A 26462-nucleotide genomic window follows, 5' to 3' on the forward strand; every position below is an offset into this window, starting at 1 on the left:
TAAATACTAATATCAGTGGCCATCCAGTTTCTTGAAACCTGTCACCACAACTGCCTTTTTTTTTTTTTTAAGATTTTATTTATTTATTAGAGAATGAGCGAGAGAGAGCATGAGAGGGAAGAGGGTCAGAGGGAGAAGCAGATTCCCCGCTGAGCAGGGAGCCCGATGTGGGACTCGATCCCGGGACTCCAGGATCATGACCTGAGCCGAAGGCAGTCGCTTAACCAACTGAGCCACCCAGGCGCCCCACAACTGCCTTTTTAAAAGTCAGCTTAGCCCAATTTGATCTTCTACAGGCCAATCTGATGGTGTCTGATATTAGTAACTTTAGTGCCAACTTTTGAAGCCCTTCCCATAAGCAAAATGTTTTCGCAAAAACTTCTTTCAGTATTCTGTTAAACTATATCAACATGGGTCATCTTTCAGCTCTGTTATTGAAAAAAGCTGACACATTGAGGGAAGCTGATGAGACTGACTTGCCCAGTTGGTCAGATCCACCCTGCAGTCCAGTGGATGTCAGGATGGAATTTTCAATGCTTTTTTCTTTCCTTTTATTGTTTTATCTGTAGAAAGTAAATGCATCAGTGAAAGGAAATTGCTTGTGTCAAATTAGATAAGGAAGGAGGACTAGGCAAATTCAACTTAGCAAAACTTCCTGGTTTGCTGCGGTGTTTGGGTCATGGTGAACACTTAGGTGATGACAACCAAATCACCGGTTGATTTTACTATAATCACTGCATTTAAGAGAGCTTTTTGTCTAAGGCAAATATTCAGTGTTTGAAAGGTATTCACTAATCTATTTCAAAAGCAAATCAATTAGAAGGAGATCTTAAAATATTGTTGCTAGTGCTTTAAACACTGGTATTGGTCTATACCAGCTTATAAATAGGGTGTTTAAGAGATGGGACAAATTGAGGTTAGACAAAGTTTTAAGGGTTATGACCTTTGTACAAAAGGAGCAAATGAATGGTGCTTTGGTGTTCCTAAAGTCTTGATTATGTGAACTGTCATAGCTGAGTAGGCCAGTGCTTTGATTTTTTGCAAATCTATTAGTGATTCATTAAGCATAAGGAACTTTCTGCTTTATGCTCTATCACCTTAATAATATATTCATAGAATTAAACCTTGTCTAATCAGGGTCTTATTAAAATTGACGTGTTTTTCTTTCAGAGATTAGCTACTTGAGTTCTGTTCTAGCCACAAGAGATCCTTTGAGTGCTGACTGCTTAAACTGAAGAGGGGGTCCAGGACCTGAATTTTGCAAACATTTCCTGTTGCTAGAAAGTAATTATGCTTGAACAGCTATCTGAGTGCATTTTTATATTTGAAAGGAGGTAACATTTGGTGTGTTTAAGAGAATTGATATATTTTGGATAAGACTAAAGTTCCTGTTGATTGTTGTTTTCACATTAAGATGACCCATGGGACCATGTTTCTGTTTAATTTAGAGAATGTAAATGGACATTTTTGATAGGGAGACATAGCTTTGTAGGAAATCTGAAAACATCATTGTTTCTGTTGCAGGATTGTTGCAGAAGCAATGTAGTGTAATGGTTAGAGCATGGGCTCTGGAGCCAGACTTCCTGGGTTTTTATCTTGGCTCTGCTACTTAACTAGCTGAGGAACTTTTGACCGATTCCTTCCTTTTTCTCTGCCTCGGTTTTCCCAAATGTGAAATTGAAAACTATCTACCTCATAGGGTTGTGAAAATTAATGAGTTAATGCCCCTAAAGTTCCTTAGAAAAGTGAGCATAGTGAGCACTCAGTTATCATTGTTAATTTAGAAGTGAATTTTGTGTATAAATCAGATATATTACTGTCAAAGAATTGTGTATATTTTGTAAGAAGGGCGAGTAAGGGAGAATCTATTTTAAACTTAGCCTATCTGTGAATGCTGGGTTCTTTTATTCTCTGAACACTTGGCAGTTACAAAGCTTAGTTGCATCAGCATGGTTTTGCTGTTCTGTATGTCTCACACCAACTCTGACTTTCCTGATTGTATCAAACAACTCTATTTTCAGGGAGGAGTAAGGAGTGAAAACACTCAAGGAGCAATGATCTTGTTGAGGTACAAATGCTTTCTGTGGATGAGTAAAGAAAAAAATAGCCCACAGAGTTATTTTTAGCCTGAACTGCTTGGGCATAGAATGTTTCTTAAGCCATGTTAATTGATAGGTCCTGGAAAAGAGCCTTCCTAGTGCCAGGATGGGGTTATCACACACAACTAAATCAGATTCACCGTGACTAGAAATGAAGCTACAGTTTTGAGTACCTAACCACTTCTTGACCACTCTGAGAGGGACCTCTTCTCTTGATCAAATTAACCTTAGCTGTGGTCTAGGGAAAAAAAAAATTTTTTTTTTAAAGATTTATTTATTTATTTATTTATTAGAGAGCAAGCGAGAGAGAAACAGCATGAGGGGGGAGAGGGTCAGAGGGAGAAGCAGGCTCCCGGCCGAGCTGGGAGCCCGATGCGGGACTCGATCCCAGGACTCTGGGATCACGACCTGAGCCGAAGGCAGTCGCTTAACCAACTGAGCCACCCAGGCGCCCGAAAAAAAAAATTTTTGACTGCCACGTAAAAATTCGTTTAAAGTGCTTTAAAAATATGTGTATTTATTTATTTATTTATTTATTTGAGAGAGAGCATAAGCGGGGGAAGGGGCAGAGGGAGAGGGGGAAGCCGACTACTGGCCAAGCAGGGAGGCCGATATGGGGCTGGATCCCAGGACTCTGGGATCATGACCTGAGCCCCAAAGGCAGACACCCAACTGACTGAGCCACCCAAGCATCTATGTAAAGTGCTTTTTGATGACTACTCCAAGAAGATCACATTGATAGTGAATAAGGTGATTAGTTTTGGTTTAATGCTTCTTAAACATGTCACTTTAAACGTATCTTCCCTCTCAGAAATCATTGATTGTATTTGGGGAAAGGAACCAATGATGTAAAGCTTGAACTGCCCCTCCTCGGCAACTGGATTTTCTCTAAGGCACACCTAGTAGAGTAATAATAACCTTTCTATCCCTATCATTCATCACTGATTGGATTTGGGGCTGAGAAGTGGAAAGGAATGGGCTATTTAGTAACATTGGTAGAATTCTCAGACTAAAGATTAAGTATTAATGACAAAACTGCTCCGTTTTATCACTGGATTGGTCTGAGTCTCTTCCCTCAACTTGCTAGGCATGACAACTCAGCTTAGAGCCTGTGAGATGGGGTTGAAAGGCTAATACCCATTGTGACATGGAGTTTGATGGACATTTATTTCCTTATACTTTTTTTAAAAGTAGAGTTAGTTCAGTTCACTGAATAACCAAAGAACTTCTGATCTCCTGCCCTAAATATTCCTGTCCTGTTTGTGAATTTTTTATTCTTGTAGGCTCGCTTTTATCCCAGCAGTTACTGAAAGAAGACGAGAATGAAAAGAAACAGTGATCCAACCCTCCCGTGACTATGAAAGAAGCCATTACTATTAGGTGCAGAACTCCGGTGGGAGTGAGGTCTGCTTCCCAAGATTCCTGGCACTCTTTCCAGTAATGAGCAGTTTGTTTCTCAGCCTTTGAACCATTATTCACATTTAAAATTCTACCCAGTGGAAAGCCTTGGGAGGAAAAATATAGAAGTAGAATCGATGTTAGGTATCATTGTGATCTTAACTCCTGTCCTTGGAGTTTTTTAGTAACAATTCTTGAGGATATAGAGAAGAGAATATGTGAGAGCAGAAAGTATAAAAGGATACCCACATCTAGTAGAATGCCTCCTTCCCGATCCAAACACAGTTTTTCCCAATGCCTGCCACCACCCCCTCCCCCGGCAGGAACGAGGGTTTTAAAAATAAAACTCTTCTCTCGCTCTCAGAGGAATATAGCCCAAAGCGTCTTTGCTGGACCATATCCTAGGGTTTATCTCAGACATTTGGAATCTTACAAGCAGGGAGGGAGAAGCCTCCTGGGACTGCATTCCTAAAAGGGCCTCTCCCTCCTCCCTACTCTCCTGATCAGCATCTTCCACCACTGGATACTGACTGCTTATGGGCAGGTGAGTTCTGGCTATCAGCTTTTGAAAACTGCAGGAAGAAGGGCTGATCCCTGTCACTACCACTGAGCATCTTCAGCAGGTGTTTCTCTTAAGGGTCTAACATAAAGTAGGCCCACGATATTTCTTGATAAATCTACTTATTTTATAAAACAAAGTTTTCTGGGACCTGGTCACAAGAAGCTGCCATGCCTGTGTGATAAGCCGCATCCCTAACTTACAGAACGAAGGTCAGACCCAGCTTTCCCCTTTCTACCCATTTAGCACCAAGTCAGCCCTGGTCGCCCTCTGCTTTCTCCCTATGAATTTGAGCCTCTCTCTGCCAGGCTGCCCTAGCCCCTCATTCTACTAGATGCCAAGGCAAGGCTCCTTTCGGTTTTTCTAGAACTCGGTTGTGCCAAACGCCATGTGTCCCCACCTGCTCGTTTTTCGTTCCATTCATTCTCTCAAGTCTTGGGGCAGGGCAGGCTGCTGGAAACTTGCTTTCTCTGCGGTAAAAGAAAACCATTCTGTTCCCTCTGCTCGAAGCACTGAAGTTGTCTCTGAAGGGCAGGATTTCCTTTGGCTACTCTCCGTACTTGATCCCTTTTCTGGATCCCATTTGAGTTTTTCTCTGGGTTGATCCACCTCTGCATGGCTCTTTCTTTCTCACCAGTCACAGCATCACCCTGCCCTTGGTGGCATAGCTACTTCCTTCGGTGCTGTAGTTGTCTTTCCTATCTGTCTGGGTCCTAGTCCTCCCTCCACCCTCTCCGGAGGACACTCACATTCATTGTTTACCTGGGAAAGACTCTGAGTGCCCAGGGAAGAGCTGTGATGGGGAAAGATGGAATGGAGTTGGATTTCTTGACCTTGAGACGTGCAGAATCTCCGGAGATCAAGCACAGCTGTGGTAGCTGGTCGCCCAATCCCGGTGCCTCGCCAGACCCCCAATTCCATCATAATAGCAGGGGGTGGGCTTGGGAGTATCCATCTAGAAACAGGAGCAGCTGCTGAAAAACAGCCTGGCTTGTGGCCAGCTGGAGGGAAGGAGAGGCAAAGCCAGGGGAGCCCAAACTTGGGCTACACAGCATTTCCACTCCCCCTTTCCTGGAACTGCATGTGCCGCTTTTTAGAACAGATAATGAATCACAGAGCTGCTCTGATGAAGAAATCCAAAAGTGCCTCTTTGCCTTGTCTCCCCCATCCAGGCTTTGATTAATAGAAACTTTTTACAGTGGGTTACCAGAAATGAGAGTAGGGGAATAGTTATAATCCCGCTGGAATCCTGCAACAGAGGTGACTGGTAGGAAGTGAGTTAGACTGACCCTGTGAAGAGATCCTGTGGGGTGGGGGGCAGTCATTGGGAGGAATTGCCACTGAGTCAAGTTCTGCTCTCCTGCGTCGAGCTAGGCTACTACTCTTTGGCATGCAAGGCAAAAGAGAGCCGGGATGATAGCTAGAGAGGTCAGTTGAAAGGGCCTGTGCATGTCTTAAGACAGAACCAACCAGAAACAACCAAATTGAGGTGAACGGGGCTTGAATATATAAACTGCTTAAGTATGCATCTCTTTATCAGAAGGAATAAACACTTTCTTTTCCTTCTCCTGTCAATGAATCCAGGGCAGGAGCACCCCACCCACTTTTTTCTCCCCAGCTTTTCTCAAGCTGCACCCATTTTCTTTAGACAATTTCCAAGTTCTATTTTTGGTTTGGAAAAGGGTGAAAGTGCCTTGGCATCTGCATTTATCAGCTTGCTCTCTCTCTGTGTGACCTACTTTAGAGACTGGAGTTGCTTTTATTTTTATGGCTATGGGAGAAATCCCTGAAAGCAAAAATTCAGTTTTAGAAGCTGAACTTAAGGGACATGGGACACTATGTTGAGGTGGTTATTACTCTATGATTTCTGTGGTTTTCTCCCCGCCCCCGCCAACCCTACCCCACCCCACTTCCTCTTCACATGTCTTTTTAAGAGGTGCTTCTAAACAGTACCGGCTAAGTTGTAAAGGTGCCGTGTGGGGGCGATTCTGGCATGTGGGCTGGCCCAGCTGTGTGCTTCCCAACCTTTGAGTCACCTCAGCATCAGGCATCTGGCCTCCTAACATGAAGCTTGCAGCTCCTTAAGGCTCCTGAACTTGCCTGTGAGAGAAGGAGACAGAGGGGAGAGTCTCCTATTTATTAGTCAGGAAAGAGTAAATGAGGTCCAGAAAGTGAGTAGGTCATCTCGAGCAGTCAGGTGAGAACCCAAGCAGAGGCAGTGTTAGAATTCACCCTGGAGGGCGCCTGGGTGGCTCAGTCGTTAAGCGTCTGCCTTCGGCTCAGGTCATGATCCCAGGGTTCTGGGATCGAGCCCCGCATCGGGCTCCCTGCTCAACAGGAAGCCTGCTTCTCCCTCTCCCACTCCCACTGCTTGTATTCCCTCTCTTGCTGTGTCTCTCTCTCTCTCTGTTAAATAAAATCTTTAAAAAAAAAAAAGAAAAGAAGAATTCACCCCGGACCAGTCCTTGGGACCCCTCTGAGGAATATGTGGACCAGAATCTGAAATGTGACTCACTATTTGGAGAATCATTCATTTTTCTTGGTTTCTATTTATAGTCCAAAAAAAGAAAAAAGAAAAGAAAGGATCCACTTGCCTCATGATTGTGATGTGAAGATAAATTAGTGTTTGGAAAGCAAAGCTAGAAGATATAAACAACTCAGCCCTGGGTCCTATCAACTAAGTATTCATAGGAACACCCAGAAGGAATTCATCAATGGGGAACACTAAGATGCAAACAATAGCATCCTGGTTCTCAAGTCGGATTACATTCCAGATGAGCTACAAAAACAATGCAGAAAACCCCCAGGAAACCTGACAGTAGTTAAGTGTGATGTAGCCCCTTGCTTCTCAAAGTACTGCCTATGGACCAGCAACGTGGGTATCATCTGGGAGTTTACCAGAAATGCAGAATCTCAGGCTCTACCCCAGACCTACTGAATCTGCATTTTAACAAGGCCCCCAGGTGATTTGTCTGCACATTAACGTCTAAAACGCAGATATTTCCACTAATCTCAGGGTCAAGTGGAAACTTCTCAGCCTGAGGTCACTCAAGGCCTAGCTTCCCCAAATATATTCCATCCCTCCTGATGCCTCCTGCCAGAGGGTATTGCCTGCAGGCTTGTGGGGGTGGGGGGGTGGGGCTTTTCACATGCTGCTTCCTAGGGGGCCATGGCCAAGTTTAGAGATGATCCTTAGAGCTGAGAGCATAAAGAAACTCTCCAAGCTAGAGAGAAGGGCTAGAGAGAAGCAATAAAAGGGAAGCCTGGAGGTGGGGGCTGGAGTAGGAAGAGGGCACTGCTAGGAGGAACAGTTTTCGGAGAGGTGGGCTTAGAGCTAGGCTACTACCTAGGGAGATGCTCAACAGAACAGTCAAGGAAAACGAGAACAAAGAAAAGGTCATTGAACCAAAGATGGTTACTGGTGAATTTTGAGAACGGTTCTGGTAGGATACGGGAGGAAAAAATCCAATTATAAAGTTGTGGAGGGAAAGATGTGGAGGCTCTGGCTTCCCCCCAAGAACTTTGGCATGCAAGGCAAAAGAGAGCCGGGATGATAGCTAGAGAGGTCAATTGAAAGGGCCTGTGCATGTCTTAAGACAGAACCAACCAGAAACAACCAAATTGAGGTGAATGGGGCTTGAATATATAAACTGCTTAAGTATGCATCTCTTTATCAGAAGGAATAAACACTTTCTTTTCCTTCTCCTGTCAAATAAAAGGAGACTGAAGACACTAATAAATCACTCCAGGGACCTTGTTAGTGTCAGCAGCCTGCATTCTCTTCCTCATTCTCAGCCCTCGAAGACTCTTGCAGCTTTAAACTCCAGCATACCAGCTGGCAAAGTAACAAACTGCAAGAGGGTTCTGGAGGATAAAGGATCACTCTCCCAAACCCTAGTGCTGCCAGGTACAAATCTAAAGATCTATATTTCTGATGCTTCATCCTCTTTACATATCAGGAGTTCAAAACATCTGAAGGCAGGCATGTGTTAGGAGGAAAGCAGAAGTTGGGGTTCTTGACAGCAGAAACACACACACACACACACACACACACAGCAGGCATGTGTTAGGAGGAAAGCAGAAGTTGGGGTTCTTGACAGCAGAAACACACACACACACACACACACACACACACACACACACACACACACACACACACACACACACACCTGGTAGTCTGTTCTCATTTGGAAAGCCAGTTATGAATGAGCATGGTTTCCTGGGTAAGAAATGTTCTCTTCCTTCCCTCCCAAGCAAGTCTGACCTCATCTGTCATTTTCAGTGTTATGGAGGATTAGCCTGAGGCTGAGAACAGGTTGAGACATGCCCCTTAGAGGGCATGTCTCTAGGAGACTCCGGATACTGGGAGACCCAGGAGGAAAGCCGAGCAGTTTTAGGTCTCTTAAGGCAACGCTGAGAATCGGGAGTGGGAGAGGAGAGGGGTGGACGGATGGGGAAGGCAAGAGAGACAGATGTCTGTGGTGATTTCAAAAGAAACACCAGACTAAAATAAACTCCGAGTCAGAAAACAGGAAGAATGTGAGAAGATGAAAAGGTAATGGACTGAGAACTGCAGTGTGTTTGAGAAAACACAGCCCCATGCCCCAGCAAGGTCTTCTGGAAGGGGTCGGGGGATGCAGAGGGGCTGCAGAAGAAGTAATAGCTCTACTTGGTACTGGGATCATTTGATGCGAAAGCTCTAAAAGTCACAAAGCAACATCGCTGTTGGGCCTCTATCCCAATTTCCTGAAAGGGTGACAGGAGGCCCTGGCTTGTGAGTCTTTGCCTGCCTAGATATTCAACCCAGAGCTCAAAATTCCTTCAGTCTGTTTGCTTTCTGTCCTCATTAGCTGAAGCTATTTCTAAAACCAAACAGATCGGGCGCCTGGGTGGCTCAGTTGGTTAAGTGACTGCCTTCGGCTCAGGTCATGATCCTGGAGTCCCGGGATCGAGTCCCACATCGGGCTCCCTGCTCAGCCGGGAGTCTGCTTCTCCCTCTGACTCTCTTCCCTCTCGTGCTCTCTGTCTCTCACTCTCTCTCTCTCAAATAAATAAATAAAATCTTTAAAAAATAATAAAAATAAAATAAAGATAAAACCAAACAGATCATCTCCTCTCACAGATTCCCTGGTGGCCCTTTCCCCACTGCTACCCTCACCCAGGACCTTCTCCTGACTTCTGTGTGCTGCTTTGACTCAAGTTCCCTCTCAGACTCCAGGGCTGCGGACCTTAGCTTCACCTCCCTCCTTTGCCAACACATCCCAACACTTGCTAAAGCTTATAGCATTACCTCCAAAGCCAAGCTCATTTCCATTCCTGATTCTCACTGCCACCTTCTTCCTTCTTTACTTCAAGCCCTTTATGACTTCAGTCTCTTCTCCCCTTTTCCCCCAACACTTCCCCCCCTACAACTTGGTAACTAATAGATTACGCATCTGACAATGTAGTTTTGGTGTTGTTATCAGTCACTAACTCAGAAGCCTCTAATGACTTTCCATATTCTCTGCCTGCCTCCCATTCAGTTTTTCATTCAACCATCATTTATTGTCTACTCAGCACCAGGCACTGGGTACAAAGTTGAGTTAAGAAAGTTGATGTCTAGTGGGGAGAGAGGTAGAAAACTCATTGCAGTTCAGGCTTGATACTACAGCGTTGCAAGAATGTTGATGAGGAGTACTTAACCCAGACAGAGAAGGTCAGGGAAGGAGTCCTGGGAAGAGGAAATTATTTCTGTGCTGAGTTCCAAAAGGCTAGTTGGAGTTAGCCAAATGGGAAGAGGAAAAACATTCCAGGCAGACCGAGCTGCATGTGCAAAGGCCCTGAGGCCAGAGAGCTGGTAGTATCTGGATATCACAAATGCTTTATTCTGGCTGGAGCATGGAGTCCCAAGGATTAGGAAAGGTCAGATTAAAAAAGGCTAGGCATGCCATGGGAGGGGTTTGGTTTTAACTGGAAAGATAGGGGGAGCAGAGGGAGACTTTTGAGCAGATTTACATGTAGAGTCATCATTGGCTATAGTGCAGAGATGGGACTGAGAGTGGAAGAAGAGGAAAGACTGGAGGCAGGCTGAGGGGGCCAGTTAGGGGGCTGTTCAGTGACCCACGCGGGGAATCACTGGGGCTAACGGCTGCCGTGGCAATTCTGAGGCACCTAGTGTACACTGTTATGTACATGTTTGTTAATTTCCCAAAATTCCTTACCTCTCCCTTCCTCACTGGATTGTAAATTCTTGAAAGATAAGTGCTGGGCCTTACTGGATCCTAATCTTTTTTTGTTTAAAGATTTTATTTATTTATTTGAGAGAGAGAGAGAGTGAGGGAGAGCACAAGGGGGGAGGGGCAGAGGGAGAGGGAGAAGCAGGCTCCCCGTTAGCAGGAAGCCCAACGCAGGACTCAATCCCAGGACCCTGGGCAGATGCTTCACCGACTGAGCCACCGGGGCGCCCCACCGGATCTTAATTTTGTCCATGTAGAGGCCTTTCTGTGTCAGGATCTGCACTGGTATCAGTTGAACCAGGGAAAGTTAAGAATAAGTGGGGTGAGGGGAAACTAGCCTAGAGGCAATAGGCAGGAGAGAGCTCACAGCCAAAAGACAGAAAGGAATGTGAGGTTTCTCTTGCTCCAACCCCACACCTTCTGCAGCTCAGCTGGGTTCCCACTCCAGTTTCTGAGAAGCAAATTCTGAATCACCTCTTTCTTCCTAGATTCTCTTTCCCCAAAGGATTCAAAGGCTCTAGGGGTGTTGGAGAAGGGAGGGTAGAAGCACCATCTCATACTTGCCCCTTCTCACAACGTGGACAAAGAGCAGTGATGTTGACAATGGCCTAGCTGGGAAGAATGTAGCCAGAACAGAGCCTTCTGCCTCTCAGCCCTGGAACCTTGCTTCCAGCGAGCGTGGAATTTCACTTGGAAGGTAGGCTGAGGGTGATGAAATTAGTCTTGAGAAGCTGGCTGGGAGGGGGCCTTGAGGGAAGGCAGTGTCCTCTCAGGCAGTGAGTAGAGTCAAATCATTTAAGCCACTTCTCCAGTTACAGGCTGTCCTGTAGGGTAATTGCTTGTTTACTCCTTCCCAGTTCTTAGAGGCTGTTGGACTCCCACTGCTCTGGGAGTTGTGGGCTTACCGACCCCCCCTTTACCCTCACCTTCTCCACTGCACTGAACCCACTGGGAAAGAACAAAGACCAGAGTTCAAGTTCTAATGAGGTCTCCGGTGAGGTAGAGGCGATCGTCATCATTTGGTCCCAGGCAGAGAGAGGTATTGAAATCCCAGAACTAGCCCTTAAATTGGCTGTTGGCCTGGTGCTCAGAATGAGTGCCCCAGGGAGGTGGGCAGGCCTGGTTACGGGCTTTCAGGGACAGGGACTTGAAGTGCAAGTAGTCCTATTGGGCTCATTTCTTCTCCCACCAACAGTCTCTCCCCCAGGGAGGGCATTTGAGTGCTGTGATTTAATAATTCCCTGAAAGAGTGGATTAAAGACATGATAAACATAAATATGCAACTAGTACTCCTAAAGAAACCAGTAGAAGATAAGTGACCCTAGTATCTGGCTGTATATGTCATAAGAATTTCCCAAAAGGGGACCGGGAGATAATAGTCCCTTCAATAACTACAGGTCTTTTTTTTTTTTTTTTTAAGATTTTATTTATTTTTTGACAGAGAGACAGCGAGAGAGGGAACACAAGCAGGGGGAGTGGGAGAGGGAGAAGCAGGCTTCCTGCTGAGCAGGGAGTCCCACGTGGGGCTCGATCCCAGGACCCAGAGATCATGACCTGAGCCGAAGGCAGACGCTTAACCAGCTGAGCCACCCAGGCGCCCCAATAACTAGGGGTCCTTATCTGCATTTCCATTGTGAGGAACGATCATAAACTGGTTTAAGTAAGACTCTGAGCCTCTGGAGACCTGTGATTCTGTGAAATCCATTGACACCTTGCTAGGAAAAGCCACCAGGTATGCACTTCATATCTTCTCCTAATTAAAGTGCATTATCACTTATTTACAAATGGTTAGGGCTACAGTAAACTAACTCTTAGGAGACTGAAGGTCAAATAAACACACAAAGATAACTTACTACAGGATGTCAATAGGAACCCAATTGACGGGTTAATCATTGCTTCTCTTTAGGGTTATTAGGTCCTTAAGGACTCATCCACATTGGTCTCTGTTCCAGTTCGGTTCTCCCCTTTGGCCGGGGCCCAGGGGAGGCAATTAGAGTCCTTAGGTAGAAGGACGAACAGTATCCCCAGTGGCATCTGGGGCATCTCTGCTCCTTCCTTCCCTCCACCCTACCTTGCTCTCAGCAATACTTGGGGGACCACCCCAACAGCTGGTGTTTTACCAAGATTCCTCTGCCTGGACCACTTTCCCCATATATCTGCCAGGGCAAAGAATCTTTGCAGTAATTACTGGTTCACATGTTTCTTTTCCCGACCGGACTGTGCCCTCCCCACCTCAAAATCGAGTTCATCTTTCTATTCCCATAAGCTAGATCAGAACCTAGCATGCGGTAAGTACTTCGCCAGAGCCGACTGGATGCTGGCTGGGGAGGCTCAAGTCTGGGTTCGGTCCTTCACATTCTGTATGACTTTCAGCAAGTCGTTTCATCGTTCGGAGTTTTAGCTTCTCCGTTTTAAAATAAATCCTGCCAATTCCAACTCACACGGTTACGAATTAAAAACGAGACAAGTGTGGAAGCGCTGAACAAAACGCCAGGTGGTGGAGGTGGTAGGAGGGGCGCTGGGCTCCAAGCGAACACATATTTGTCTTAGTCTGCTCAGGCTGCCATAACAAAATACCACAGACCGGGTGGGGGGGGGGCACTTAAACAAAAGAAATTTATTTTCTCACAGTTTTGGAGGATGGAAGTCTGAGATCAGGGTGCCAGCATGGTTGGGTTCTAGTGAGGGCTCCCTTCCTGGCTTGCAGATGGCTGCTTTGTCATTGTGTCCTCACGTGGCAGTGGTGGGGATAGATCCCTCTTTTCCTTTTCTTCCAGGACCACAGCCCTGATGAACTCACTTCACCTTGAATTACCTCTCCTAAAGAGCCTCTCTCCAGGTATAGTCACATTGGGAGTTAGGGCTTCAACGTCTGCATGGGGGAAATGCCATAGGGGACACAATTCAGTCGGCAGTAATGTGAGAGGAGACTCAACAGCACACAGATCCCTTCAGTCCTGCCTCCATGTCCCCCAGCTTGCAGATCTGGCACCCTCCTGAGTCCGGTCACCCTGTTGTCTTGCTCTCTGGATAATAGATGGTCTCTTTAGTCCAGTATCAACATTTATTCTTTTATAATTCCCTGTCTCTTATTGGGACTGCTCTTCTGGGCTTGAGTTTTGGTTCCTACCCTTGGAGCATATAGTATTTGAAGCTGTCTTTTAGGCTAAGAAGTAAAAAGGAAGTCCTCTGGGGTTTGCCAAATTAAGTCAAGAATCCAGAAGTGGTCCTGAAAAAAACACCTGAGTTTCTCTCTGAATTTCCTCCTATTCAGAGGAGACTGGACGGAGGTAGTCCATATCTCACTAGGATATTTGGAGAAATAACCAGCAAAATCTTGGGAAAGCACTTTGCAGCTACAGGATGTGAAGCGGTTTGTAGATGTCCCAGTAACTGAAGCATGTGTGTGGCATATCCTATGGCTTCTGAAGAATACCTCCTAAATTATCTCATCCCATCTTCACAACCATTTCACAGATGAGGAGACTTAGGCCTAATTAGGTCCTCCATTTGTTCACTCCCAAACTCTTTCCACCATACAAGGGAACCCCCATCCCCACTTCAAAGAAAGCACAGGGCCCTAAGGAGGAACACAGTGTACCTCTTTAGCTCCTCTGCTAGGACCAGAGATAGTCCAGACTCTTACTCGTTTCATATGAATCTTTCTTTCTTGTTCTGGAATTTTAAGGAGTTTGAAGTAGAATATATGGAATGAGGTGACATTCTTAGAGGAAGAGACTTTACAAATGGAAAATTATTATTTTATTCATGTTCGTTTGATTTAAGACTAAATTTCAGGGGACCCTGACTACTTTCTTAGTGTGTTTCCTTGAGATGCCCTGCCCACTTAGAACAACGGAATGAAGGAAACATTATCTGGTTTTAACCATATCCATTCACTAAACGTTAATTTAGTTCAGAACCTTCTACGTGCCAGAGGCTCTACCCTGCAGGAGCTCACATTCTAAGTAAGCCAGGGATAGACTACCCCTTAAGAGGGACAGTATAAATGGAACTCTTCTGGTCTGCCCCTTTCCTCCCGCAGCTCTCTGGGCGCTCGGAACGTCTCAGTTCGGCCCCAATCACCCTGGAAGCTGGAGACACTCTTTTCGGGGATCTGCAACGCTCCCTTCTCACCACACCAACAAACAAAATGCGCCAGGGTCCTGCACAGTCGAAATCCTCGGGGGGGGGGGGGCGGTCATCCCAACATGGAGCAATGTGCAGTTTTTGTGTTGTTTTTTCCCCACGAGATGCGGTGCACTTGGGGAGGGGGCTGCCTGGAAAGCACGACCCCAGCTCCCGACGGCGATTCCCGCTCCGGTCCTTCCCTCCAGGCCAGTGTCTCTTCGGCCCGCACATCCCTGTTTCTCCGACCCCGGCCCTCGGGCCAGAGAGGGCTTTATTTTCCGGCTCCCTCTTTCATCTGGCCGAGCGTGCCGACTCAGCCAAGGTCTCCTTCCATCCTAGGAAGACGGGCGGGGAGATCTGGGGAGGTTTTCGAGGGGCCGGGAGGTCAGGCGAGGCCGGGGGAGGCTCCGGGGAGACTGTGCAACCGGCCAGGGCTCTCCCGCAACCTCCGCCGCTGCGGCGGAGCTTCCTCCCCTGCTCCAGCCTTTCCGGACCCGGCCGGCCGAGCGGAGGGGAGGCTTCCTGCGTCGGCTCCCGCGGCGCCGAGCGAGTGCCGGCCGGGGCAGCGGCCGAGCGCCGGGCGCCGCGGGCGGCGAGGGCGGAGGTGGGGCCGGGCCGCGCTCAGGGTCCCCTCCCGCGCACCGCGGCCGCCGTTGCCAGGGTTACCGGGGGGGTTGCTCAGGTGGAGGGGAGGCCGCCGCGGCGGGGGCCGGCAGAGCTCGCCGCGGGCGGGCGAGCGGGCGGGGGCGGAGTCGCTGCCTCGTCGCCATGGGAACGGCGCAGCTATTTCCAACCCCGGGCGGTGCCAGTGGCGCCGTGCCAGGGTGCGAGGGTATTGCAGGACAACGGCAATCTGCTGCGGCCGGGGACCTAACAATGCGCTCCTTCTGTAGCGCGGGGCCCGCCGGCAAGAGGCCGAGCTAATCGGAGGGGCCCGGGCCGCCCCCGCGCGTCGCGCCTCCTCCCCGGCGCTCCTCGGCGGGGAGCCCGGCTGCCTGGGGCGCTGTCGGCTGCACGTGCTGCCCCCGCCGCCGCCCTCGCCAGACAAAGCGGCCTCCCCCCCCCTCACTCGATGGACCCTTTGATTTCTTCCCCCTCTCGCCTTCATCTCTCACTCGTTCCACCCCGCTCAACGGCCTCCTGGAGAGCCGCCTCTTTTGTGCTAGCCACCTTCAATTTGGCCCTCGCTCCAAAGCTTTGTCCTAAAAAACCGACTCCGTTTGACCTTGCCCCTCTCCCACTCTGTCATCAACTTTGGTAGCTTAATACGTTTGTTAAAAGGGCGACTGCCCCCGTCTCCTCATATTTTTCAGCTTCGCGTTACCTTTTCTTTTGTCCGCTCCCCTTCCTATCAGAACCGACTTTCTGGCCTCAGCCTTTTCAAGATTTCCAGAAACCTTCTTGCCTCTTTCCCAGTTTCCTTTTCACCTTTTTTCTCGCAGCAGAAGAGAGATTGCAAATGACTACCTCGGTTGAGCCCCCTTTGTATTTCGCTGACATCGCCTTTTTCTGCGACCCCGAAATCACATTGTTTGGGTCCCATGGGTGGGGCTGTAGTTGGGAGTGGGGGAGTTCTGTTGCTACCGCCATTAGCAGTCGCTTTGCTTGTAAAACCAAGTGAGGGAAACTTCTGGGAACTGGCCAGAGACCCCTGAAATGCAACTTGGCTGAACGTCTCTCAGTCCATCCGCGCTTGGCCACTCTTTAGTTCGTGCACCATCTGCCTCTTCCCACCTCTGGACTCCCTTCACCCCTGCCCCTGCCCCCCTCAACATCACATTGTTCATCCCTTTGGCACCAGCCCTAGAGAGGAAAGGGCAGGTCCTCCTCCCCAGGAAGGAAGGTTGGGGCAGAGCAGCTCCTGCAGGAAGGGAAGGAAAAAGGAGGGAAGGAAGGAAGTGGCCAACAGAAGAAGTGGGATCCGGTGGGAGGGCTCTGCATTGTTTTAACTTCTTTCCTTTTTAGCAAGGCAAAGCCAAGCCCAAGGCCATCCCAGAGCCAAGGTTATGCTGCCATCTCTGAGAACCCCGCTGGGACTGCCTGGGGGGGACAGTCTGAGGTTTTTGGTGGACCTATTTAAGAGAGGTGGGCAGAGTTCAACGTGTGCTGCAGATTGTAAGCACTTACATTTTTAATGTATCCATTTCCTTTTGGGTTTTTTTTCTGTCCAACAAAGTCAGCTTTTATTTTATTAATGTATTTCCATAAAAAGCTCCAGGGTAGAACTATGCCTCAGGTAAGGAAAATGTAACACTTCCCAAAGATCTTCTAAGTGTGAATCTGCTCGTATAGTCTATAATAGTTCATATTTACATAGGGCTTTGTAGTTTGTAAAGATCTGCCCCTTAACACTACCTCATCTCAACCATTATTACCCCTGCTTGGTCCTTTTCACCCCCTTACTTTAAAACTCAGCCCCTCGGGGAAAAACTGCTCATCAGTATTGCTCTCTATTTCCTCCACCCTTTTCCTGGGCTTGGCCCAAACTGTAGGTCTCAGGAACACAGGCAGGAAGTGCTTCGGTCCATGTGAGGCCTGTGGGTCTTACGCAGTTATAAGCTGCTTGGTGATAGACTAAAAAGAGGTTTGTCGTGTGATTGTTATTCACATAGTGTATCTTTGTATCTCCATTCACTTAATATCCAAATGCCTAGAAGACCACCAGCCAGGTTTCTGGCTGTAGAGGCCTTGTCTTGTTCTTTGAAAGCCTCAGAATGAAAAAAAAAAAAACAAAAAACAAAAAAAACACTGATTTGTGCTTTGGAAGAGCTTGTCTGAAACATAGTCCAAAGTTAAACTGCTGTTGTCTTCCCACCTTCTGGATCGGTTAACAGTGTCCTGAACACTGCGCAGGGGGCAGAGGGAATGGGTGTTCCTTTTTCTCAGCCCAGGGAAGCTCATCCTTGCTGTCTCTGTGAGGCGTCCTTCTGGCGGGAAAGGGTTCTCAACACCACTCTGATGGCCCGAGATGGGGGGTGAGGGTCAGGAAGGGGGCCCAAGAACCAGGATCCTTTTGTGTTTCTTTGGATTTGAAGTTGCTGTCTCATTGGTGGAAGAAGGTTTGAAGGGCTGGAGAACCTGGCTCTGCGGACTTGGGACAAGTGTGGGCAGAGCTGTGGGGCTTGGCTTCTTTTCCTTCCCTCTTAGTCACCCGGTTCTCTAGAGGGAATTTGCTACCACCATCCATTAGCAAGCCAATTTGCCCTGGGTGCTTACTTGGGGCACTGAGTTAGTGCCTCAGGGAACTGACCCTCTCCCAGAGAACAAGCTCTACAGTCTTGTGGTCATTGTGTGGAGGGGGATGGGGGTGCAGCGGTGGGGAGGGGAGATTTCTGGCAACTAGTAGAAAGGATCTTCTAACCAGAGACCTCAACTGTGACCGGGGCCGGGCTTCCTTAGGCATTCGTGGTCGTGGAGATGGTCAGGGAGTCCAGGCTAGAGGTCCATCAGTCAGAAATTGTGCAGTACCTGCTCCTGTGCTGGGGTGGGGGGTGAACTGATGACCTCACAGTCCCTTCTAACCCCGAGAGCTTGCAATTTTGGGATATACTCACGATCCAGGCAGTGTTCAATAAATGACTCAAGCTTTATAGGGATTCTATTCATCCGTTATTTTATCAAGCATGTACTTCGATAAATACACTGGTGCTCTGCTAGATGCTGTGGGAGATTCAGAGATGTGAATCGTGGGGTTTAAGATCTTTGTGGAGACCACCAGCACGCAAAGCAAACCGAGGCAGGAAGAGTTCCAGGCCAGAGTGAGAGGTCCTGTCCCCCATTACGTCTCAGGTCAGCATCCTCTTACAACATTGCCCGGTGGTTTGTTTCTTCTTGAGACGCTGGATTGAAAGATTTCTGGGGCTTTGGTCTGTAGGAGAGGGGCAGAAAAGAGAAACCTTATTAATCCAGAGAGAAGTGCTGAGGGAGCAGGGCAGTGTCTGTAAGGGTGAAAGCAGAGAGTGAGGATGGAGCCCACCTGTCAGGATACGCTAGGCTGGGGACAGGAATGAGAACCGGGAGGAAGATGAGGTGGAAATGAATGGGCCCCTGTAGGAGGAGGTAATGAGGTGAATCAGAAAAATCTGTCACTGAGATCCAAGAAGAGCCTGCGAGGTTTAATCTCTCTTGGTCTTTTTTAAAAGATGAGGTGTGTCAGTTAGAGGTCCCAGCCTTGTAGAGACAGATCTGTTTGGTTGGCTCCGACCAGGAGTCTGGGGATGGAACAGGTGGGGGCTTGCCAGGGCTGTTGTGGATGATGCTATCCCAGCACCAGGGCAGCCTGGAATCAGCTCACGGGCCCATCCTTCTTTCCCATCTTTGGCAGGGGGAGTCTGCTAAGTCCCAAGAACTTCTTCCCTGGCCTGGGCTCAGCGGCAACCCCCACCCCACGCTGGCCCCCAGCAGAGTCTCTGTATCTGTAGGACTCTCAGAACCCCGAAGCCAGGGAGAGTGGCAGGGTGGGGTGGAGGTCGCACTGCAGGATGGTGGATGGAGGAAGGGAGGGGTCACAAGGATTCTAATTTGCTTCTCTGTTCAGGGGAGCAACTGGGAGTCCGTTCAATTAGAGTTCTTGGCATCCTTGGGGATGGAAACCTCTGCTTTGTTGGTTTAGGTTTGTGTGTGTCCTGGAATAGCCTCCCCCTTCCACAACTGTGGACACTCAAGAGACTCTTGTGCCCAGAATGTCGCTCAGGGGGGCCGTGTCTTTTTTTTTTTTTTTTTTAAGATTTTATTTATTTGACAGAGGGAGAACGAGAGAGAGAACACAAGCAGGGGGAGTGGCAGAGGGAGAAGCAGGCCTCCTGCAGAGCAGGGAGCTCAATGCGGGGCTCGATCCCAGGACCCTGAGATGATGACCTGAGCTGAAGGCAGATGCTTAACGACTGAGCCACCCAGGCGCCCCAGGGAGGCCGTGTCTTGTAGGTCCGGAAGGACCTGACTGTGTGACTTGAGGGGCGTTGCAGGGAGGGGAGGGGAAGGACACCCTCTCCGCCAGAAGCACGACTCCTTCAAGCCTGCAGCTTCCATTGGGACAAACGCTGTCTGTGTGGGGATGAGGTAGCTGTGGGTCACCATCTGCTGTAAGGAGTAGACTGGCAGGCACGGGAAAGGGCCACCCAGTGCAGACCAGGGCCCTGAAGGAAGGGGATCAGGGACCAGGGAATTTTGCCGTTGGTAGGGACAAGTCAGGGGAGAAGAATCCAAACACCAGGGCTAGATTTGGAGCCTTTTTTTACTGTCTTCACGTCATCCCTGGGAGCTGAAGGAGGCTGAGGCTGAGGCCTGGGACATCTCAGAACCTCTCTGGGATGGGAGGGTGCTGAAACGGGATTTCATTTTCTCTGTTCTGAATTTGAGGACAGAAAGGCTGCCGCTGGGAGTTTTGCTCATGTCTGCATTCAGATCATCGCAGGGTTCTCTGCTTTGAAGAATGAACGGAAGCCAGAGGCTCAGTTTGACAAGGGCTCTGCAGGGGGATTGCGGGATGCAATTGTGGGCTGCAGGAAGCTCTTCTCCTGCTCGGATGATGGATGTGATGAGCCTCTGCGAGGGATGCGGCCAGATGCTGGTTGCTTTTCTGGTTTTAGCTCTCAGTGGTGGCGTTCAGCTGGAAAGCCCTGGTAAGTATTTCATGCAAACCAAAGGAGGGCCAGAGGCACCTCACCTAAACTCAGGGTCCTCAATGTCACACACCCCTGGAATTCCACCTGCCAGAGGCGAGGCTGGGGCTGGGGCGGGGCTGAGTTGGAAGCGGAAAAAGCTGGGTAGAGGGTGGCCTCTGCAGCTTCAGAGGACCTGACCTCGAGGCTGGGGCACTGGACAGAGTGGTCAGGCGTGAGGCCGCTGTGCTTCATCCAGGGTCAAGAGCTGAGCTGTTGCCATGTAAGCCAGGCAGCTCACATCCAGCCATTCTGAGACTCCAAGGCCATTCCACCTGTCTCTGTGTTGACGGTTTGGTTTTGTCTTTGGTATTGACTGAGACTTTCAAGAGCTAATCAGGCTTAGGGGACAAATAGAGGCTTGCTTTCCCTTTCAGAATTAAATCCAAATGCTTCAGTGTTAGGTACTCAAGTCTTTGTGGTACATTTCCTGCCTCATCTGTTGACACCACGCTGTGTAGATAGCACCCTCTAGTCACACTGATGGATTCATAGTTCTCCTGAGCGTGGCGCACTCTCATTCCTGTCTTCACCCTCTCCCTGGAGCACCTTTCCCTTCCCCCACTCCCGAGATGCCTTCGAAAGAGCCTGTGTCTCATCTTTTCCAGAGCACCTTTCCCGATGCCCTCCCCTCCCCAGTCTGGAGTAAAATGCCCCCTCCGTGTTCTGCAGGAGAGTATGCGTACCCAAATCACAGCAGTTACCGGATTCGTATTCGGTTGCGGTACTTTGCTCCTGGGTCTCCCTGACAAAAAGAGCTTGCCTTCCGGGCTTTCCCGGTGCTCAGCACAGTACCTGATACACAATCGGCCCTGGTTTATTTGTTTAGTGGCTAACTGTATTTCCTCCCACCCACCCCCGCTTCAGAATTTAAGCCCCATAAGAGCAAGGATCTTGCCTTTCTTGTTCACTGCTAACCCCCAGTGTCTAGCACATAGTGGGCCTGTAAAAATATCTGTTGAATGAATGGTTGGAAGTCACGCGCTGTGGTCCACATGTTGGCCCTTCCCCCGAGTGCCCCAGGGATGGTGTATAAGTTACTTATTATACCTGGGACGGTGGTGTGGGGCCGTGGAGGGACGCGTGTCCAGAGCACCGCCCGTAGGCACCACGTCAGGTCTTTGCTGCCTGGACTCCGCTTCCAGTGTCTGCTGCCCTGGCCACCTCTGGGCTGGTGTGGGCAAGTCAGCAATACAGAGGGACTGACATGGGCAACTGCGGCCAGCGCCTAAATGCTTTCTCCCTTTCTTCGTCGTGAATGATCTTGTGACGTTTCTTTCTTTTTTTTTTTTTTTTAAGATTTTATTTATTTATTCGAGATAGAGAGAGCAGGAGCCAGGGAGCAGAGGGAGAGGGAGGAGGAGGCTCCCCGCTGAGCTGGGAGCCGGACAATGACAACGCAGGGCTGGATCCCAGGACCCGGGATCAGGACCTGAGCCGAAGGCAGCCGCTTAACCATCTGAGCCCCCCAGGCGCCCCTGATCCTGCGATGTTTCAGAGTATCCTCAGATGGCCCCACAGGATGGGTCAAACAGCTGGCCCTTATGGACAGCTTCATTGTTCCCCACTGTGTAGGCTCCCTCTCCTTCCCTGTTTCTGCCTTCCAGGGTCACATACCCAGGTGCACTACTCACATATAAGCCTCTGTCTCAGGCTCTGCCATTTTCTTTTTTTAAAAAAGAATTTTTTTTTTAGGTAAACTCCACCCCCAATGTGGGGCTTGAACTCATGACCCTGAGATCAAGAGTCGCACGCTCTAGCGACTAAGCCAGCCAGGCACTCCTCAGGCTCTGCTTTTTAGGGAACCCAGGTAAAGACGACCAGGTTCCACTCCTGGCTCCTGCTACTAACTAGCTCTGTCTTTGGGTCAAACCATTTGACCTGTCTGCTTCTGTTGCCTCAGCTGGGAAATGGGTATCATAAAGCCACACCAGGTTTGTGACATTTGATAATGTGATATATGTGAGAGTGTCTGCTTCAGTCCCTCATATATTAGGGACTCACTAATAGTTTCTTTCTCTTCCTACCGCCTGTCTTTGTAAAAAGGCAGGTCTAGGAAGCCTGCTGGGCCTCCTAGTTGGTGAGGCCTTGTGAAGAACTGTTGCGGAGTGTGACCCTCACTCCGGTGGGAAGGCCACACCAGAGGACCAAAGGGTGCACCAGATGACTCAGGCATTTGGCAACCAGTTCATTCTCCTTTGGAGCATTATGTAAACATTGGTCAAGGCAGTCTTGCAACACGCCTGACAGGTGGGAGGCGGGAAGAGGCGAGGGTGTGGAGGCGGGGAGAAGGCCAAACACATTGCTCACAGGGCCTGGGCGGTGGGGGGGGGCATGTCTGAGATGCTCGTCTGGCACGAGTATGAGGCCACATGTGCAGGGCCTCCCTGTGGGGGGCAGGGTGGGGTGGGGTCAAGTTCTCTTTCTGCCCCCCACTGGTTTTCCTGTCCACCCCACATCTTCTCCCACGTGGCATCCTTTTGCTGCCAAGAAGAATCCCAGAGTTTTTATGTTCCTGGCCCCATCCCCCCCATGCCCCCCCTCCAAAACAGCTTTAAGTCCCAAAGCAAAGAAAACGGATTTCTGGCTTATTGTTGGTGATGGGAGAGAGATCTGGGGGGATGTCATCTGCCTGGCTCCCCCTTAAATTAGATACTATATGCCTCCTCAACCTACAGATAAGGCAGGTTCTGGGCACAGTAAGCCCATTGGTGACTGGGAAGCTCTTTGGGAAATGACTCAGGAGGGCTAGGTCAGTCTTCTTGGCATCTAGTGATTACTTCTTTGAGCTGTAAGGCCCCTGCTTTCCACTGTCCCTGGCAGTCTTATGCTCTGAGCACCCACGTTCACCCATTTGCAGAGGGACTGTTTTTCCTCTCTTCTCCCGGCCTCCTGGCCCCCAGAGAACAGGGGAGACAGGAAGTTGGGGCCAGGATCAAAGTCTGAAGCCCACCACAGATGTGGCCCCTTCTCCCAGAGCGCCCCTGCCCGCCTCCACCTCCCAAGGGGGTAGATTCCTGCCCTCGTAGAAACATGGCAGACGTCTGGCCCTGGCTGGGCCCGCTGAAGGAGGCCAGGAGGGGAGGGGGCAGTTCCTAGTGGACAGCAGCAGGGGCTGGGCTGTGCTGCCTCTGCCTTCTCCCTGTCACTACCAGGCACCTCCCTCTTCAGTGGTCCGGCTGGGTCCTGTTCCCATCTGGCCAGCAAGTCAGCAGTCACCACTCTCTGAGCGACTCCCTGTGTCCTGCCCTGAGGTCTCTGTGCTGCCAAGACAGGTACACCTAGAGACCCGTGGCTTTGCCCCCTTCCCCCCTCCCCCATACTGCCTGTGAGGCAGCAGCGGGCCAAAGCTCAGGGAACTTTCTCTGGAGGGCAGCAGCTGAGCGTGGAGGGGAGAGCGGCAGCAAAAGCAGTGAGAGAATCATCCACTGAGTTGCCAGAGCCTTTCTTCTCAGCCTCCCATCCCACATTGCTACATGCATCTGGGGATGAGCATCTAAATAGCCACACATGCGTACGCCACTTGCTCATGCTCAACTTCAGTCCCCGGGGCTGGTCTTTGGTCAGACTCCTTCCCAGCCCCAACCCTCCTTCCCACGCTCTTGGACCCTCCCCACACCCCAGCCCTGGGCAGGTGACCACCGATTGCCTGAGCCGTGTCCTTTATCACAGTGGTTCTCAAAGTGTGACTTCTGGACCAGCAGCAGCAGCGGTACTTGGGAACTTGAAATGCAGATTCCCAGGCTCAGCCCAGACCTGCCGAATCAGAAACGCTCAGGAGCGGGCTCAGCAATCTGTGCTTATCTGCCCCATCCTGAGATGTGTTCTTTTTTTTTTTTTTTTTAAGATTTTATTTATTTATTTGACGGTGAGAGATACAGCGAGAGAGGGAACAGAAGCAGCGGGAGTGGGAGAAGCAGGCTCCCCGCTGAGCAGGGAGCCCGATGCGGGGCTCGATCCCAGCACCCCGGGACCATGACCTGAGCCGAAGGCAGACGCTTAACAACTGAGCCACCCAGGTGCCCCCTGAGATGGCTTCTGAAGTTTGAGCACCCCTGCTTTATCACCATACCTGCAAGAGTCTGAGCAGAGAAACGCTTGTCCTGAGCAAGGAGGCTGAGGCAGGGGCAGGTAACTGCCCCAACAAGCTGGGCTTCCTGGCGAGCATCCCCCCAAGCTAGCAGAAGGTGCTGGAGGCCACCGCCCACTGACAGCAGCCTCGGAGGTATCCAGGAGTGCTGAGCGGGCACTTCTCACCACCGTTTCTCCACCGGGCCTGGGAATCACAGTGGACGTGCTCTTCTCCCGAGGGCTTGGCTCAAAGAAGGGTGGGGGGGGGGAGAGGGGAAAAGGGCTTCTCCTCCAGGACGAAGTTCAGGGAACCAGTGACTTGCAGGAGGGAGCACGTTAGCTCAGAATTAGAATGCGGTGGTGGTTCTAGCTGTGTGGTCAGTCTTCCCTGGAAGGGGCCCCTGTGACAGTTTCATCTGGTTACTTTGATTAGTCGGGTGACAGTGCCTTATTTACGGACACATGGAGTACAGTGGAATGAGCACTGGATAAAGAGTCAGGACACAGGCACTCTTCTGCCCACTTTGACACATCTCTGTTGTGACTCAGGGCAACTCTTTCTGGCCTCAGTTTTGGGAAACTCTATACAAACTACATTCTCATCCATACAATGAGAGTAACATTATCAACTTCATTTACCTGAAAATAATGCTTTGAGGACAGAATAAAACCCTTGTAAAATTTTTTGATAAGTTCAAAATGTTTGGTATCTAACCCTACAATGCTAGGTTTTTGTTTTTTAAAAATCTATGTTTCTGGGTGCTGGGGTGGCTCAGTTGGTGAAGCATCTGCCTTCAGCTCAGGTCATGATCCCGGGGTCCTGGGATCGAGTCCGCATCGGGCTCCCTGCTCAGCGGGGAGCCTGTGTCTCCCTCTCCCTCTGCCCCTCCCCCTCAAAAAAATAAGTAATATCTTTAAACTAGCTTTCTGAGATCTGAACCCCAAGTGCAAACAGAACTGAGGGGCAGGTGGGTGTGCTGGAAAGAACAATGGAGTAGAAGTCTGGAAGTCTGGACTCCAGCTTCAGTATGACCACTCACCAGCAGTGTGTCCCTGGGTCAGCCACGTTCCCTCCCTGGGTGTCAGTTTCCTCATCTGTAAAATGGGAACATTAGGTTAGATTATATCTAATGTCATGCCAAAATTTAACAGTCTAAGATTCCAGGACTTTGATTTGTTGGTCCTCATTGTCTTCATTCCCAGGCAGGCTCCACGATGTTCTGGCCTTTGCCTCGTGGAGGGAAAGAGGCCAAAGGAAAGGGGTGGGGCACATTAGGCTACGATCGCTAGAGCCAGGACTGAGGACCAAGGGGGTAGAGGATGCAGACAGAAGGAAGAGTTGGAAGGCTTTCTGGAAGGGTGACAGGTCATTCTCAGAAAATTTGCTGAAAGTCAGGGTGTTTTTTTCAGCCACGAAGCTTAGGTTGACAGCTCATAAACAAAACAAGGGAGTGCCCGAGAGAGAAGCAAGTGGGCTGGCTTTATAGACTTCTGTCCTCCTTCCTCACTGGCCTCACGACATGGATGGAATTCGCTTTTACTCTTTCCCACCCCAACTGTCAAAGCTGGAGGAGACATGGAGACAAGAAGGGGCAGCGGATGGGGGCTGGAGGGCGGGCTTAACATTCTCAACTCCACATCTCTTCCTCATCCTTAGCTGGCCTTGAGTGGGCCACTCAGAAAGGAAGGCAGAGAGCAGACCCCTGGCTTCAGGAAAGAAAAAGAGCCCAGCATTCCCTTAACAAGACCAGCCCTCCTGTATCCCAAACATCATCCCTGGTTCTCTTGGCTCTGGGTGCTCGCTGCCCCCACGCAGGTCAAGGGTGTGTGCCCAGAACCTCACTCACATCCTTCCTCCGGCTTCTTTGGGGGCCACTCACAGCTTTGGGGAGCAGCTTAAGTGGCAGAACCGGTGTCAGAACGCCCTGGGGCACTCTGAGGCTGTGGCTTCTACTCCTGGGAACAGCCTGAGGCTATTTCTACTCCCTTAGTCAGCACAGGGCGGGAAGGGTGAGGGCCTGGGAAAGGCCAGTGGTGCAAGCTTCTGTAGCAATTGCTCCTTGGTAAACACAGTAATAATAGCAGGTCTGGGATTATGGTTGTTACCCCTGATAATTATCAGCTGCAGCGCATTCCCTCCCCTAGGTGGGCCACACCGAGCTCATCACAGCACAGGGGGCCGTGGAGTAAGCTCCAGATTTCCCAGATCACCTCCTCCAGTTGCTAGGCAACTAGAAGTCTGTGCTGGAAGTGGGGTGGAGGGGGGAATCCCATTTAGGAAAATCTCCAGGTCTCCCAAACCTCTGGAATCTCAATGGATTATTCACCA

The 26462-nt window shown here is 49.7% G+C and overlaps 1 long non-coding RNA gene across 1 annotated transcript; it reads right to left on the reverse strand.

The window, feature by feature from the left end:
- Window positions 1–18015: 18015 nt before the first annotated feature.
- On the reverse strand, window positions 18016–26073 carry LOC113931763. The gene is made up of 3 exons (XR_003522859.1): window positions 25981–26073; window positions 25174–25228; window positions 18016–18270 (listed from the first exon to the last, which is right to left on the reverse strand). It is a non-coding gene; the product is annotated as an uncharacterized LOC113931763 (long non-coding RNA).
- Between the last annotated feature and the right edge of the window lie 389 nt (window positions 26074–26462).

Source organism: Zalophus californianus, chromosome 10 (assembly GCF_009762305.2).
Source record: "Zalophus californianus isolate mZalCal1 chromosome 10, mZalCal1.pri.v2, whole genome shotgun sequence".
NCBI lineage: Eukaryota > Metazoa > Chordata > Mammalia > Carnivora > Otariidae > Zalophus > Zalophus californianus.